Source organism: Dipodomys merriami, unplaced genomic scaffold (assembly GCF_024711535.1).
Source record: "Dipodomys merriami isolate MVZ:Mamm:240054 unplaced genomic scaffold, mDipMer1.0.p SCAF_977, whole genome shotgun sequence".
Lineage (NCBI taxonomy): Eukaryota > Metazoa > Chordata > Mammalia > Rodentia > Heteromyidae > Dipodomys > Dipodomys merriami.
In genome coordinates, this window is record NW_027206598.1 from 160,968 (window position 1) to 179,265 (window position 18,298).

Below are 18,298 nucleotides of genomic sequence, written 5' to 3' on the forward strand. Positions count from 1 at the left end.
AACTTACAGACTGATGAGGTGAACCAAGGTTGCACTGCCTGGCCCCAAGTTGGCTGGCTGCACACCCAACCTTCCTTCTCACATGGACTGTGCAGTGTACAAACATAGTGTCCCCCCACCACACAACCTTGGGTGCAGGCAGTGACCCCATAACAGAGTCTCCCTGGAATGGCACTCGCACCCAGGACCACTGCAGAGCAGTACCAGCACAACTGGAGGAGAGGGCATCAGTGGACTCAATTCCAGCCCCATGGCTACCAGCTCCTGGGTGAAATGGAAAAACTGAGACTGGGAAGTTAGGTGGGCAGGGTGGGCGGGTTTCATCTGACAATCCTGGGGAGTATGCACACACATACACTCACTGCACATCCACTGCAAGGGAAGGGGCCACCCCTCTCACCGGGTGATCTGATGAGGCACCCACAAGCACAGAGACTACAGGAATGGATGCTCAGATGGGGACTTGGAAAGGGCTCCAGGGTACAGCCTTGGAGTACTGAACAACTGGCAAAAAAAGAAAAAAGAAAAGACCAAAAAAAAAACCCGAAAAGCATCCACTAAAACTTTCTTTCTGAATTAAGGGAGGTTGCATTAGTTCTTTCCCATATTTTATTCATGAAAAAGAAATCCTGAAGTGTTCTGTAAAACACCAAAGTCAGGATTTCATCTGAATTCCTCAATGAATAATGAATAAAATAACCAAGCAACAGGTAACACCCATATTGTCACCGTGCTATCTCTCTCTGATTAGAAATCAATCCTGCCATGTACATGCAGATCACTTATGCAAAATGTTTTCCAACAATTCTTGTTGTTATATTGCATTTATCTTCCTCCTCCTGCCTCCTCTCTTGCTCCTCTTCCCCAGGGTAATGAACCCCTCTTGCTTCTCTCCTCCCTTCTACTTTTTCCCTCTCCCCTCCTTTTCTCCCTCCTGCTATACCTTTCCTCCTTTCTTACCTTTCTTCTACTTCTTTATGGTCCTGGGGGTTGGACACACACTAAGCAGATGCTCTGCTGCTCACTACAGGCCTCCAGTTTGGACTTCATTTCAATGACTCTCTATTTCTTTGCTGCAAACCCAGCAAAGACTTTTGATTCAGGATTTAATTCATTGTACATATTCTACACCATAAATATGTGCTACTTCATACATTGTGGCTAATAGGTTTTGATTATATTTTGGGCTTCAGTTAAACTCATTAGAAACAATGTGTTTGAAGGCAATCTAATGTGATCCTGTTACTCCCACATTAACGAACTAGTTAGTTTGTATCTAGTAAAAGTACTACATATTGCTCCCAGTTTAATGAACTGTCACTTTGTGGTAGCACCCACAGAAACACTAACACAAGGATGGCTGGGGATCAGTCCTGACAGGAAAATCCATGAGATATTTATCTCAAAATAACTACTAAAAAGCCAGAAGAAAACCTATGGGTACGAGGTTTAGTGCCATACTTGCACAGAATAAGCTGATGACAAGACCCAGGCCTGAGTTGAAGACCTGTGGTGGGTGCACACACACACACACACACACACACACACACACACACACACACACACACACACACACAATTTCCTAGCTAGAGCAAGCAGAATATCTGTTTTCCCAGTACCATGTCTGAGTTTTATCCCATATCTTTGGATATTTTTGAAAGCTTTATCATCAAATTACCTAATTTTAATAAACGACACCCTGGTCACTATTCTTTAATTTGGTTGGAAAATATTTTAAGGCACATTTTCAGGTAGAAAATTGAAATTGTTTTCAAAAGCGTGACTTTCTTGGTTTGTAAGAATGAAAGAATTGTGCCTTTAATTCATTAGTTCATAAATTAGAAAAGTAACCCTAACCCTAGAACCAATTGCATTTGGATTCTAAAAGCCACACAAATATATTAGATTTATTAATCCCTTCTTTGATTCAACTCATCTTTCTTAAAATAGTTTGTAGTTTTGCTCAATATGTTGTTATTTTTCTAATCTGAAACTTAACTGGAACATTCAGGAACAGCTGTGATAATGGAAGTATAATGTATTTCTAATATCTTTTCCTGAATTCTTAGAACCTAAAATAAGTTCAGATTTACTAAACATTTATCCAATTCTTTTTTTTTCTTTTTGTTGGTAGTGGGGCATCATTTCTGGGCCTGGGTACTATCCCTGAGTTCTAGGCATGGGCACAATCCCTGAATTCCTTAACTCAAGGTGTGCACTTTACCTCTTGAGACACAGCACCACTTTCTTGTTTCCTGGTGGTTAATTGGAGATAAAATTCTCACAGACTTTCCTGCCTGGCATGGCTTTGAACTGTGATCCTCAGAAATGAACTTCCTGAGTAGCTAGGATAATAGGCGTGAGCCACACGTTTAATCCATTTCTTTACTCTATCCTCAACCCCCTTTAACCAGAAACCAAATCCTAATCACAATCTGAGTTAACAACAAATGGTTAATGTAAGTAAAATTGTTTGGAATCTATTGAATCACTCATTTTTTTGCTTCTACTACTTAGTGGAAAAGTAAATTTTACTCTTAAGCTTATCCTTCCCTAATCCTAACAAGAACTAAAACTAACTCACAGTTTAAACCAAATTATATCTGAATGGTTAAAATTACACCAACACTGGTTTTAATTCATTTTAACTTTGATGCCATTCATTCTTCTTAAAATACGTTGCAGTTTTACAAAATATCTTACATCTTATTTCTTATCCTAACCCCAGCTCTAACTGTAACACCTTGCCTAATCCTATGCCTACATATAACTGAATCAAAATGATAATAGCAAGTTTCTATTTCACAAATATCATCTCTCTTGCTCAGCGTGTAGTTCTAAATTTTACTTGCATTTTGAACCTAAATTTTTAAAGTGTTTTTCTATTTCATTTTTCTATTTCATTTTTCTATTTCATTTTCTATTTCTATTTTCTATTTATATTTCTATGTCAGGTTTTATTTTTCATTAATTTTTAAATCTTATTTTTTTGTAAAGAGGCTTACAAAGCGATCACAATTACATGTGTAAGGTAATTGGTTCTTTTCTTGTAGAGCATTGTTACCCTCTTCTTTGTAGTTGTCCCACTAGCCTTTCCCTCTCCCACCTCCCTCAGTATTCCCTCCCGATGATGGATGGTGTAAAATTCATCTTCAATAGAGTGTGTTGTGAGTATCATTGTTTCAATGTGTTGAACCTAAATTTTCTGTTACTCTAACCCTAATTCTATTTCTGTCTGGGATCCTAACCCTAACCAAAATAATAATGATAGCTCAATTCAGAAGTTAAATGAAAATACTCAAGGTTTTGTTCATCCTGTTAATCCACTGTACATCTTGAATTAAGTTGCAGTTCACATAAAATTTTCCAAATTAGATTATATATGCATATATAAAGATGTAATTTGATGTGAAATGCAGAAGACCTCTAGAGAAAATAATAATAAAAAGGAAATAGAGGGAGTATAATCAAAAGTTTTAAATATATTATGGAAAGAGCATAATGAAAATGCCACTTCTGAAAATTAATAACCATTAACAAAATAACTAAAAATTAATAAATACATAACACTGCCTTCCAGTGTTCTTTTTTTTGGGGGGGGGGTGGTCTGGTTGTGGGGCCTGAACTCTGGGCCTGGGCGTTGTCCCTCAGCTTTTCAGCTCAAGGCTAGCATTCTACCACTTGAGCCACAGCGCCACATAAGGCTTTTTTTTTTTTTGCTTATGTAGTGCTGTGGAATCGAACCCAGGGCCTCAGGCATGCAAAGCAAGCGCTCTACCACTGAGCCACCTTCACAGCCCCCTTCCTGTGTTCTTTAAGAGTGCCATTTGTCTTTTGAAAGAAATACATGTGTTAGATAAACTTTGTTCATGCATAATTTATATTGTTATTGGCTAATTAATTAACTTAATGAATAAAAATCAAATATGATTCCATGACAAAAATATAAACAAAAAATATAAACAATTACTTAGAAATTGCTTGAGAAAAAGTTATAGTAATGAGTTTTAGGAACTAAATTTCTATTTCCTTACAAAACAATGATTTAGGGTTACTAATCTAGTATTTCCAGTAAGTTTAGAGAACATAATTGGCATGAAAGACAACAAATTGTACATCTTTTGTCTTGCATGAGTGATATTTTAAACATTTTCTTTTATTCAAATGTATACTTAGGTTTACTTTTAAAAATAAATGCAATTTTATCTCCTTTCAGAACAAGTACTTACCCTGCAATTCAATGTATTACTATATTCAGATATTTGAATGCTAAGTTTTCTGTTTAATATGCGATCTAAATTTTCAGAATGACATAATATTTGTATTTGTAAATGTGTAAGCTCTAGGATTTTTGCTTCATCAATATAAATTATCTCAATATAAATTATCTTCATGTTGTGAAGTCTCCAGTAACCAGTGTGGTCAAAAACAATTCTTAAATTCTCAATTTAAAAACTAATCATTTTTAGCCTTTTATTATATCAGTTCTTGTCTCTTCAGAGTAATTAAACTAAAAGAAATACTATTTTTAAACATTTCACTCACCTTGTAAATAATGTTAACATAGTTGACAAAGAGACTAATCATTTCAAAGTCACCATATTTGATGATCTTAGTGTGATGAATGTAGAGAGTATAAGAACCTTATACTCAATAATAGTTTCAGTTAAACTAAATTAAATCATATATCTGGAATTCTAATTTGGAGGTAAATCACATGGAAATAGGAAAATAATAAGAAAAATTATAACTTTGGGATTATGGTCTTCTTAAAATTATTTTCTTTTTTTATTGTGAAAATAACATACAGAGGGGTTACAATTACAAGGGCAAGGTAATGAATACATTTCTTATCAAGCATTGTTGCCTCCTCTTTTGTTTTCCCTTCCAATACCTTCCCATCTCCACCCCCCCAGCCAAAGTTTTAAAGTTCGTTTTTCGACATAATGACTTGTCCATCTCATTGTTGCAATGGGTTCACCTGTATCCCTAAAATTATGAAGCAAAAATATATCTAAGAAATATATTTTTTAAGCCGGGTGCTTGTTGCTCACGCCTGTAATCGTAGCTACTCAGGAGGCTGAGATCTGAGGATCGCAGTTCAAAGCCAGCCCGGGCAGGAGAGACCATGAGACTCCTATCTCCAATAAACAACCAGAAAACCGGAAGTGGTGCTGTAGCTCAAGTGGTAGAGCGCTTGCCTTGAGCTGAAGAGCTGAGGAACAGCACCCAGGCCCAGAGTTCAAGCCCCATGACCGACCAAAAAAACTATATATATATATTTTTTTCAATAAAATGTTTCAAACCTTAAGTAAAGGGAATTACGCTTTAATATATAATTTATCTCAAATTAGAAATTCTGCAACTAATCTAATGTATGTTTCCCTGCACAAAATGCTGTGACTTCTAGTCTTGTCATGTGATTTTAATTATATTTTTTGTTTGTGACATGTTCCCTATTTACATTTATTACAAACTTCTATAATTTTACAAATCATGCCTGTATCCACTAATTTATGTAATTTAATATTCAAACAAAATTATCTTTTTTCCTGTCTCCCACAGGGAAGGATGAGGTGCTGCAGTATATTAAATGCAAGTACTCTAAAATAGAGTCTGTATGGAATGGAAATTTGTAAAATGAGATGGGATCATGAGCATTTTCTACTTGGCTGAACAGTAGAGTATATGAAACATATGATGGAGAAATAGATCAGCCAGGAAGCACAAAGTACTAGTGATAAGACCAAACTTTTGAGCAGGTTACCACATCTTTTAGGAATGTAATTCGTTCATATGAACTTCAAATTTTGTGGCTTTCCTTGTGTGATTAAAATTTGAAGTTCCTCCATCATATGTTTCATATTATTAAGCATATTAATAATTCAGCTGTCAGTACATTGCAAGAGACTCCTGAAATCACATCTATTGCTGTGTAATATTCAACTGAGAGGAAAAAGGTTAAACTGATCTCCAATTGCTCCCTTTGGCCTTCAATATACTAATTAATTGTCAAAACAATCGCGTTACATGTTAGTTTATTTTCCCTATTTAATTAGAGATTAAGCAAGTGTTTATCTCAGTAAAAAATGAAGACAACAGTATCAGAGCTCTGATATGAGCACCTCCTCCCTAATAATTATTGCTCTATGGACTATAAATATGGAAGCCACACTAAAATTCTCTCTCTCTCTCTCTCTCTCTCTCTCTCTCTCTCTCTCTCTCTCTCTCTCTCTCTCTCTCTCTCTCTTCTCTCTCTCTCTCACTCACTCTCTCTCTCTCTCCACACACACACACGCAAATACACACACCTGCCACCCAGAAACATCAGAGATCAGTTCCATTCCTTTGTAATTATAGTTGATTGGTGTTTGCTCCATTGATTTTTCTTTGCTTCAGGATCTTGCCTGGACCTGTATGTTTCCCTGAGATCAAGTCCCTTCTTTTTAGTATACTGTGTATGCTTCAGGCCAATTAACAGTAATCTGAATACAATATCTACAATCTTGACATTCAAGTCAAACTCCATGAACTCATACTATTCCAAAATACTAAAATGTATTGGATCTAGAGACCAAAAAAAATCCACCTTGTTATTTTAGTAGGAATTGACATCATGAAATAGAAGAATATTGATCAGGAACTGAGGTAAGAGAACGGGAGTATGTGGAAAAATGCAGAATATTGTATGTGAGTTAGAAATACAGAATCACCTTCTATAGGCACATATATTGAAAACTTGCCATCTTATATTGAAAGGTCAATTTACATATACAGTTTTCTTGTTACTTTTCTTACCTATCATTTCTGATCATACATCTTCTTATGAATTTTTATAGTATCTTTCAATATATCACATGATTTGCAGGTACTAATCATCTTAAGGAAAGACAGTCTACTTCTACATCTTACATTCTGTGTGAAACCATTATTTTTATTTACCTGTTTGCTGAAAAATTGTATTCATGGAAACAGGATATTGACAGCAAATCTGGGTGTAATTTTCATTTTGTAAACTTCAAATATAATATAAACTTTGTATTGACTAGTCATTTTCTAATAATAGTGATATTCATGAACACAATGATTTGGTGCCTTTAAGTCAATTGGGAATTGATGTGGTAGTCCTTGTGTCTAATTGTCTTAACCATTATATTATTTATATATAAACATGTGCATTGCACTTTTATATTTTTATAGGTAAAATAGTCTCCAGGGGTTTACATGAAAGTGATAATGGGGGGGGGTGGCTTCTAGTTCCAAATCTTATATTTCATTAAAAGTACTAGACACATGATGTTTACTGAAGCAATATAAAAGAGAGAACATATTTCTAAAGAGAATGCATTTATTGATTAAAACATAAAATAGAGTAAAATAGGTTTCTTGCTTGAGACTGCATAAATTACATATAAATGTAGCTCAAGATGAGGCTCAGAGATAAATTCGTATTAATATTACTGAGATTTATAACACAATATAAGAAATATAGGTATTCGAAGGAATTGGTCATTCAAAGATATGTAATGGATGAAGAATGGAATTGAAAATAGCAGAGGAAAACAATTCAACATGCAGGTATTATGATTTTATAATATTAATATGAAATAAATGGAGCTTTTGACTTTCTGAAGAAGAATGTTTAGCTGGTAATTTCAATGTAAGGCATCAATTGTAATTAGTCTAAAGTCTTTTCCTCCAAGATATTCGCGAGTACTATACTCGTCCTCTGTAGAGTAAGAAGTGATTATTTACATTAGCTTTGCTTAATATTAATTTACTTGTAGCAAATAGGTTAAAATGTCTTCTCGATTTCTCTCAATGTAATAACAAATATTTCTGTCTCTTCACAGAAGCCTGAAATAACTACTTCAAAATAACACAAGCAGAAAAACAAAAATAACATGATACAACCATCACAAATCCTAAATTATGTTAAAAAATCAACAATGTATAAAACAAATCTGAGGAAGAGGAAAAACAATGGCAGAATAACAACAGAAAATTTCCCTATCTCTCTCTAATGAAACAGAGTCCTGGCCCGTACTCCACTTCTAGAGGGTCACACCAAGACAACTATAATTATAGATATACAGCTGTAATTATAGATATAATTATAGACATAAAATTCATAAGAAGATTTTATACTATATTCACTAGAAAATAGAAATCTATGAAAACCTGCCCAGCCAGGCAGGTGACTACTGTGACTGTATTGACCAACATATTCAAAAGCACATCTGCAATGTAGAAATAAAAGGGCCACGTGGAAAAAGGTAGAAATAGAAGTGTACATCAGAGAAAGCCACATCCATACACAGAGCTATTCATTATACCATTGGACCGTCCGAACTGTCACTGGAACCATAAGTATTAACATCACAACATCTCACCATAACTGATTTATACTTCTACACTTAATTGTATAGAAAAAACCTAATTCCAGAAAAACAAGTCAAAACAGAAGACCAAACCCACACCTGGCAAACCAACCAAGAACATAGAGAGTCAATTATTAACATCATAGTTTCCCCAAGAGCAAACTTCCAAATGGACAAAACCAATCAGAAAAAAATACAAGAAAAATTATGTCAAGGTACTTCAATTCACACAGTAAATAACCAGGCATTAGAACAGACAATCAAGGACATAGAAGATATATCAAAATATATTACAAATGCTGCTGAAAATGTGATTAATGAAAAGAGAGAAAACCTCTACAAGGAAATTTGTGAACAAGATGAGAACAAACAACGATTAGCAAAATAATTCGTGGAGAAAAGAAACAAAGATAAATAAATTCTAAGAAGTAAAGGGAGTCCAAGGAAAAAATGGATGCCTAGTTAAAAGATATGAGAGAAGGCAAAGCTAAGAAAACAACCTTTGCAACCCCCTCACCCAAATAAAAAATGTACAGAAATTCCATACAATACCGAAAACAAATATTTAATAAAGAGATAGAAGGCCTAAAAAAGGACCAATTAGAAGACAGGGAAATCGAAAACAAAATAGAAAGTCTCCACAGCATATAAATGACATATAAGATAATCTCAGGGTCAAAGACAGAATAGGTTTAACAGGAAAGAGGAAATTATCATTTAGAACAAATACAAGAAATAAGATACGATATTTCCAGAAGTACAAGACCCATTTAGAAATCAAATTTCAGGGAGACAGGTATCAAGAAGGAGAAGAGTAGGAAACTAAATGGATGGGAAACATATTACAGAAATATAGCAGAGAACATGCCAAACATCCAAAGAGATAGGCTCATTCAGAAAAGAGAAACCTTTAGAACACCAAACAGAGAATTCTAGAACTGAACAATCAACCACTACATCAAAATCCATTAGAGGATCATTAAGGATTAAGGAAAGGATTTTTAAAGCTGCTACAGAGAAAAGATTGATTATTTATAAAGAATATACAGTCAGATTAAATACAGATTTTTAGCTGATATGGCAAAAAGGAGAGCCTGGCATGATATATGACAAACATTAAAGGTAAACAACTACCAATCATTAATACGGTCCCAAGCCAAACTCCTTAACATTTAAAGGAAATATAAAAATATTTCATTACAAAGCAACTTAAAACAATGTATCTCCACCAAATCAGCAGGATAGAAGTTAATCAAATATATCCTACATAGAGAAGATCAAGAAGAACAGGAACTGATTATGTAAAATGCTCCCAATCAGAGAACAAAGTAAATATATTAAGAGTAAATGAGGCACAGCTCCTAACAGCAGATGTATAATATAGCAGGACTATCAGGAAATTCTCAGTCTTAACTCTCTACATCAATGGACTTAAATTTCCAAATAGAAGACATAGATTAAATAGTAGTATCAAAAAACAAGTCGCATCCATCTAACATCTACAAGAGATATATTTTATTGACCAAAACAAACACATACTCAAACTGAAATGCTGGAAGGAATATTTTCAAGCAAATGGACACCAAAAACAGGCTGTAGTAGAATTACTAACATAAGATAAAATAGAATTAAATTAAAATTAGTACGAAGAGACATTACATATTGATAAAGACAACGCTCAATTAGGAGGATATAACAAGTCTAAATATCAATGCCCTGAATCCTGGAGCATTCCACATCATCAACCAAATATTACTTAACCTAAAAACATATCTCAACACATCATTGTCATCCATGAATGACCTATCCAGGAAAAACTCAACCAAGAAACTGCAGACCTAAATAACTACATTGACCACCTAGCCCAAACAGACATCTACAGAATATACATTCATCATCAGAATATACATTCTTCATAGCAGCTCATGGAAGATTCTCCAAAATAGAACATATCCTACGTCACTCAGAAATTCTGTCCAAATTGAAAGAAAAATTAATTGAACTCCCATATCTTGTCAGAATGTAACATAATAAACTTAGAATTAAACAGCTAAACCAAAAAAAAAAAAAAAACCATTGTCAAACCCATGAAGACTGAATAACACGTTGCTGAATGACCAGTGGGACACTGAAGGGATTAGAAAACAACTGAAAGTTTCTGGAATTTAACAAAAATGATCACACAAAATACTAGCTTATCTGGGACACAGGAAATGCAGTACTTAGAGGAAAATTTATAGCTCTGAGTACCTACATCAAGCAATTTGGGAAATCTCAAACAAATATTTTAATTATGTACTTCAAACGCCTTGAAAACAGGAGCAAGCCCTAACCCAAAGCAGTAGACAGAAACAAGTTTAAAAAATCAGAAATAAATAAATAAAGACAAAATAAAACATAGAAAGAATTTTTAAAAAGAGTTGGTTTTTTTAAATAAATTAACAGACTTGACACAACCATACCAAATCTGACTAAGAAGAGAACTTATATAGATAAGTTAATAAAAAAAGCCAGCAGATTGGGAGAAGATCTTTACTTGCTCTGCAACACACTATGGCCTCATATCTCAAATATATTTAGAGCCCCAAAAGTTAACTCCCCCCCAAATAAAAACAAATCCTCAAAGAAATAAGAACTCTCTTAATAAGTGGGCTAAAGATGTAAAGAGAGACTTCTCTGAAGAAGAAATATGCATGGCCAATAGACGCATGAAGAAATATGCAACATTTTTGGCCATAAAAGAAGTGCGAATCAAAGCAACATTGGCCTTCCACCTCACCCCAGTTAGAGTGATCATTATGAAGAGAACTAAAACTAAAGATGCTGGGCTGTGGGGATGTGGCCAAAAAGGAACATTACTACAGTATTGGTGGAAATGTAAACTTGTTCAAATACTCTGTAAAGAAGTATGGAGGTTCCTCAATAGAGCTCCCCTATGAGCCCGCAATGAGGGATCAAAAAAATGTCATATACGTTCACAACAAAACTCTATGCTTCCATCAGAATGAATGGCATTGCCCCATTTGTAAGGAAATGCAATCACTTCTAAAATATAATAAGTCAAACAAGCAAGACCCAAAGAATCATAAGCCACCGATTTTCAATCCTTTGGAAACACTAGAATATGTCTACAATAGTCACAATAGCTCAAAAGCAATATGCATATCACCATATAAAATTATGCTTATCGAAATGAGCTTCAAGAAATGGATACAAGATGATTGTATAGTGACCTGTTTTTGGTTATTTCTATTTACTTTTTACCCTTTGGGTAATTCCTTGTACTCACTGTTTTTTATTTCTGTACCCTTTGTCTTGTACATGTTAACCTGGTTCTAACACTATGTTAGAAATGAACTTTACAACTTTGCGGGAGTGGGATGTCAGGGTTGGGGGAAGCAGGAAAAAATGGGGAAGGGTTAACACTTAAAAAAATGTACTCATTACTTATGTAACTGTAACGACCCCTCTGTATATCACTTTCATAATAAAAAAAATAAGAGGACTAACTCAAATAGAGAAAATTAGAGACAAAAATGAGACAACACAACAGATATAAGCAAAATTGAGAATGGTATAAGAGAGTACTTTGAAAACCTTATGCCAATAATCTGGAGAATCCTGAAGAAATTGATGCTTTCCTATACTGAATCTGAAGCAAGAAGTAAAACATAAGAATTAATGAAAATTAAATGTCAATAAACCACTTCCCATTCCAGAAAAGGCTAGGACTCAATGAATTTACCATGAAATTAAGGCCTGCAAAGAACTTACAATACGCAGGTCTAACTCTTCAATGGAATGGAAAGGGAAATGGAATTATCAAACACATTCTATGAAAATAGAATTACACACTTCCCTAAATCACATAGGGACTCACCAAAGAAAGAGAACTCTTTGATAAGCATTACTACAGAACTTCTTAATAAAATTCTCACCAGCCAATTTCAGTAACTAACAAAAAAAGCCATATGGTATGATCAAAAAGGATTCATCCTAGGATACAATTTGATTCAATATTCTTGTCAATAACCATAGCACAAACCATCAGTAGAAGCAGGGGTGAGAAACACATGATCATCTATATGGATATAGAAATAGCTTTTAAAAACCTCCAATATCCTTTTATGATTAAAAAAGTCAGAAGCGAGGAATGCATGGAACACTCCTCAATATAACACAGAGTATGGTTATGATAGAGATAATTAGCATTTACCTAACATTGGAAGCATTAAGACATTAAAATAATGAATGAGACAAGGATGTCCACTCTCTACTACTCTTCAAAATGGTAGTGGACTTTCTAGCAAGAGCAATTGGAAAGAGAAAAAAAAGGGGGGATACAAATAGGGAAGAAGTAAAACTATCCCTTTTTACAGATGAAATGATCCTGTATTTAAAAGTCCTTATAGCTTCCTCCCTGAAGTTAGGAAAGGTGATGCTAACCTTCAGCTATGTAGCACGGTATAAAACCCACGAAGAATCAGTAGTTTTTCTGTGTTACCAACAATGGGAAGAACCAACCTGAGATCCAAAATACAACCTCATATGTATTAGCCTCAAAATCAAATCTAATCTAAACAAAAAACAACAACAACAAAATGAGGAATTAATTAATTTAACTAAAAATGTGAAGGAACTCTACTGTGAAAACATTAAATTCTAAAAAGGGAAATTGAAGGAGATTCAAGGATATGGAAAATCTTTCAATGTTGTTGGGTGGAAGAATTAAAGTGTCAAAAACTGCAATACTGCCCCAAACAATTGACCATGTGATACTCATCAAAATCCTAACAATATTCTTCAATGCAGTAAAGAAAGCAATCCAAATTTAATATGGAATTACAAAAGTACACATGAAACAGAAGACATAGAAATGAACTCATGGGCCTATAATCATCTTACACACACACACACACACACACACACACACTGGAATTCTATTCACCCATCAGAAAGGATGACTTTTCACCAATATTAAGGAAAATGAAAGGCTTGGGAAAACTATACTAAGAGAAAAGAGAAAGGAATGCAGACACCGAGCAATATAGATTTCATGGATTCATTCATGGTAGCTAGAAGGTGCCCACAAATATACAAGTAAACAAGACAGATTCTACCTCATCCCAATTAGAATGCCCATTATCAAGAAAACTAGCAATAGAAAATGCTGGCATGGATGTAACCAATTGGGAACTCTATTACACTGTTGGTGGGAAACTAAACTTGTTCAACCACTGTGGAATGCAGTACGGAGTTTCCTGAAAAGACTAAACATATATCTCCCTTTACACCCAGTAATTACCTTCATTGGCAGTAATCCAATAAATAACAAACAAGCTCAAATGAAAGCTACCAGCATAACCATGTTCAGGGCCCAGACCCAGAGTTCAAGGATTGGAAAAAAGTTACCACTGCTGGTATTTGTTTCCGCAAATATGAACCATTTGGCATAGGATACCAAATCATTCTATTTGCAGTAGCTAGAATAGGACTTAAATGTAGTGCTTGATAAAATGGCTTCTTTGTTGAATGTTAGGAAAAGATCCAAGAAAAGGGAGATTTTTGTTGTTGGTTGAGGGGCTTGAAGTATGGGCTTGGACACTGTCCCTAAGCTCTTCAAGTCAAGGTGAGTGCTCCACCTCTTGAGCCACAGTGCCACTTCTGGTTTTCTGGTGGTTAAATGTAGATAAGAGTCTCCGGAACTTTCCTGCCAGGTTGGCTTTGAACGGCCGTCCTCAGACCTTAGCTTCCTGAGTAGGTAGGATTACAGCTGTGAGCCACTGGCACCAGGCTAAAAATGAGGGATTTTTAGAAAAGAAAATCCACCTCATCACCTGATTCTAAACCTCAGATATCATTATTAGAACATTTCACCCTCTACTCATTTCATCAGACATTTGTAAATTTTCTCTGTTCCTTCATGTGAGAATACTGCGGTCAGTATTAACTCAGCTGTGGGACTGGATCAATTGTATGGTAATTCCTAGCACCTAAATCAAGAACTGTTAGATCAAAACAAATGAAGCCCTCATTTGGAATAATTATTTACTTTTTTTATTACAAATCTGTGCTTGATTACTTCCTAAATTGATGTTGGACCTCCTAACAGAGTGATGGCATTTTCTTGCTCTTCAGCCTTCTTCCACATGTGGTCAAATATTTAAGAATTCAAATATTTCCATTGCTAATTCATTAAGCTGACCTCTAAGAAAATGTGCATTTCTGGAATTTGGTCTGCTGTCTTGTTCTTATATGCGCAGGCTTACTATGATTTATTTGTTCTGCAAAGAATTTTATTTTCCAATATTTGTGTGACCAATTTTAGTCTCTCTGATCAGTCTTCCTGACCCTCTCTCTGGGGTCTCATTTCAGTCTGCCTCATAAAAAATATATTGGTTATCAGCTAAATAACTCTCAGCTTCTCTTTTTTTGCCTGACTTCAAGTAGGCTGTGATAGCAGCCCTGACTGGCTGTATTAACTGGATTTTTTTGTTTGTTTGATTGTGTGTGTGTGTGTGTGTGTGTGTGTGTGTGTGTGTGTGTGTGTGTGTGTGTGTGTGTTTTGTTTTAGAGGTCTAGGATTACTATTCAAGGTAGTAGCATTTCTGGGCCCCAGTGATTCCCTGGCTTAGGGTCATTTGGTTTTTCCCTGAAAGATACAAAACACAGGTGACTAAATTCCTGTTAAATTGTCTCAAAATGAGGAAACCTGGCATCTTTACAAAACTATGAAGAAGTCTGTAGTAATCCAGCTACAGAAATGGTCTATCAAGATAGCTTTTCAAGGTTGACTGTGAAAAATGTTCATTTTCAAGTAACCACCATAAAGCAGATCACATCTCTGGGAGCAGACTTTTGGAAGGGACGTTCCCCATCCTTCCTTCTCTTATGATAGATCAAACCATAATATTCTGCAGTTGTGGCCAGCCTGGAGCACATTTTTCCAAGAATATTCTGTAGTGTAAAAAGGACCAGCTATCAAAATAAAGTTGAAAATTCTTTTCTACCTCAGATTGATTTATCTTGATTATATCTGTTGTTATTTCCATTACTTCTAACACATGGATAAGTTATATTAGTATTAGACAACTGGCAAAGGATTAATGGCAAAGAATCACTTTCATATATCCAATATAATAACAACCCAGTTATGGAAAATTAAATCTAACTGTAGAAACAATATCAGGAATATAAAATAAACCTCAATGTGCATAATCTGGCCCACATACACCATCATCTACTCAGAAATTCAGTCTCTCTATAAATTTTTATTTGGTACAAAATAATAAAAATTTAATTAATGAATATGACTTTTAAGTATCATCTGAAGTACTCCTCATGCATATAATTCTATATACTTGTATAGATGTCACCTAGACAGGAATTTAACATTCATGTAGAAATCAAATTTCCACAACTTAAACTAGATGAAACGGGTCATTCCCTCGTGTATTGTGTGGTATGAATTTTACCACAGTGCTAAATCCTTCCACCTAAAACCGAGTCATGTGCAATTATTTATTATTTGATATTACGATGAGTGTTAAGTGTAGAATACACTTTGAATTATTACATTAATTCACAGAAATAAAACAATAATGATAAATTATTTCTTTAAATTCTAATGTTTCTCAATTTTACAATTCATGAAATATATCATTAAAATTAATTTCACTTTCTTCTTTTCTATAGCTGCTAAAATTAAAATTTTATATTAAACATTCAATTCTAAGAAATCAAAAATAAATGACATTATAATAATGATATATTATTTAACTGTGATTTGAATTATAGTGCTAACAAATTGTGATGTACACAACATTTAATAGAATTATGGGTAATATTTTTTAAACTTACCAGCTTGTTATTTGTTACCTAATTGTGTCATTTGTTATTCTTGGTCCAAGTCATCTATTCAACTTGCTTAGTTTTCTATTTTTATCTCTATTGGTTTACTGATTGTGCATTTTGTTTCCCCATTTTAATGACTGACATAAGGCTGAAAATCTGTGTGCTAGTTTATTACTTCCTATGTAAAAGTAAAATTTCTGGTTTCCACAGCTGTTTTACTGCACTATACTACAATATTTTGCCCCTCTGCTATCTCCTGCATTGCTGCTCTCATAGATTTTATTTTCTATTTAAATTCTATTGTTAAGGAAAAGTACAGAGGGGTTATACTTACACAAGTAAGGTAAGGAATTCATTTCTTTTCTAACTTGTTACCCCTTCTCCAGTTTTTCCCTCTTCTCTCCCAACGCCCCCCCCCAAGATTATTTCCAACATATTGTCTTGTGAGTATCACAGTTGCATAGGTTACTCCTTTGTCCTTTGTCTCACCATTTTGTGTTTTCTCCTTCCATTTCCAAGTTCAGATCAACATATTTACAATACCCGGGCATCAGATTAAAATACAGTGTCTTCAGGCGATAAACTATAGGTGTGGAAAACAAAAAAGGATAAAAACAAATCACGTAGTATATTAAGAACAACAAAACGTTAAATCAACAAGTGTTGATTTAACTTTAAATCACCTTATAGAGTCATATGTACATAGCTATTGAGCTATTCCGCTCAACTATTAATATTATCCTTGATGTACACAATAATGTTCCCCTATTACCCAATAATCCCACTTCTGGGCATTTACCCTAGTGACCACAAACAAGGCCACACTAAAGCTACCAGCCCAATTATGTTTTATCACAGTAGTATTTACCCTACTTAAGATATGGAATCAACCCAGATGCCTCTCAGTAAATGAATGGATCAAGAAAGTGAAACACACACACACACACACACACACACAACAGAGAGATATACGTACATGCAATACTATGTTTTCATCAGAAAGAAAGGTATCATCTCATTTTTAAGGAAATGGAAGATCTTAAAAGACTTCACATAGTACTCCCCTTGGAAAAAATCATATTAATGAAGTAAACTGGACAAAGAAACATAGGTCCCATGGTTTCCTTTATTTGCAATAATTAGTTTACACCAAGGATAATATCATGTATTTTAATTTGACATTTTGTTCTATATTGAGCATGCAACATTATTGGTATAGTGTTTGTTATTATTTCTGCAAACAAGCAGGTATATTTAAAGAATTATGTTCATCTTATCCATTACTGAAGGAAGCACAACAAAAAGAGCAACCCATACTCAGAAGAACAACTCCTACTTACATAGCTTCATTATAGTTTTTTTTTTGTGAAAATACTGTACAGAGGGGTTACAATTACATGGACAAGATAATGAGTACATTTCTTATCAAGCATTGTAGCCTCCTCCTTTGTTTCTCCTTCCAATCCCTTCTGATCCTCCCCCCCATCCAAACCTCCCCCTTTTCCCCCCACCAAAATTGTAAAGTTCGTTTTCGAGATAACGACTTGTACATTTCATTGTTGCAATGGGTCCACCTGTTTCCCTATTTAAACGTTTGTTTTTCCCCTTCCCCTCCACAAATTATACAGACATCAAATACAGTGAAAGCAGGGGTTATACTGTGGGGGAGGGACATACAAAGCAACAAATAAATAGTCTTATAAATGTGTTAGAAACAATCGCATGAAAGAAAAAAAATTGAATACATATCTTAGGGTCCATTTCTCTAACATCACCTTATCTTACCTTTCCTGCTTGACTCAGACATATACTAGATATTGCAAATAAGGGAAACCATGTAAGGCCAGTGTTGTCCCCTGTATCCTCATGATTGTACATTACAACTCTATACCGGTTCATCTTGTATATCTACTATCTTCTACATTGTGACCTAAATGCCCCAGCAATTCCACCTTGCTTTACTTTTTAAAAATTTCTCTCTTAATGTTTGATGTTGGTGTGTGTGTGTGTGTGTGTGTGTGTGTGTGTGTGTGTGTGTGTGTGTGTGTGTGTGTGTGTTCTGT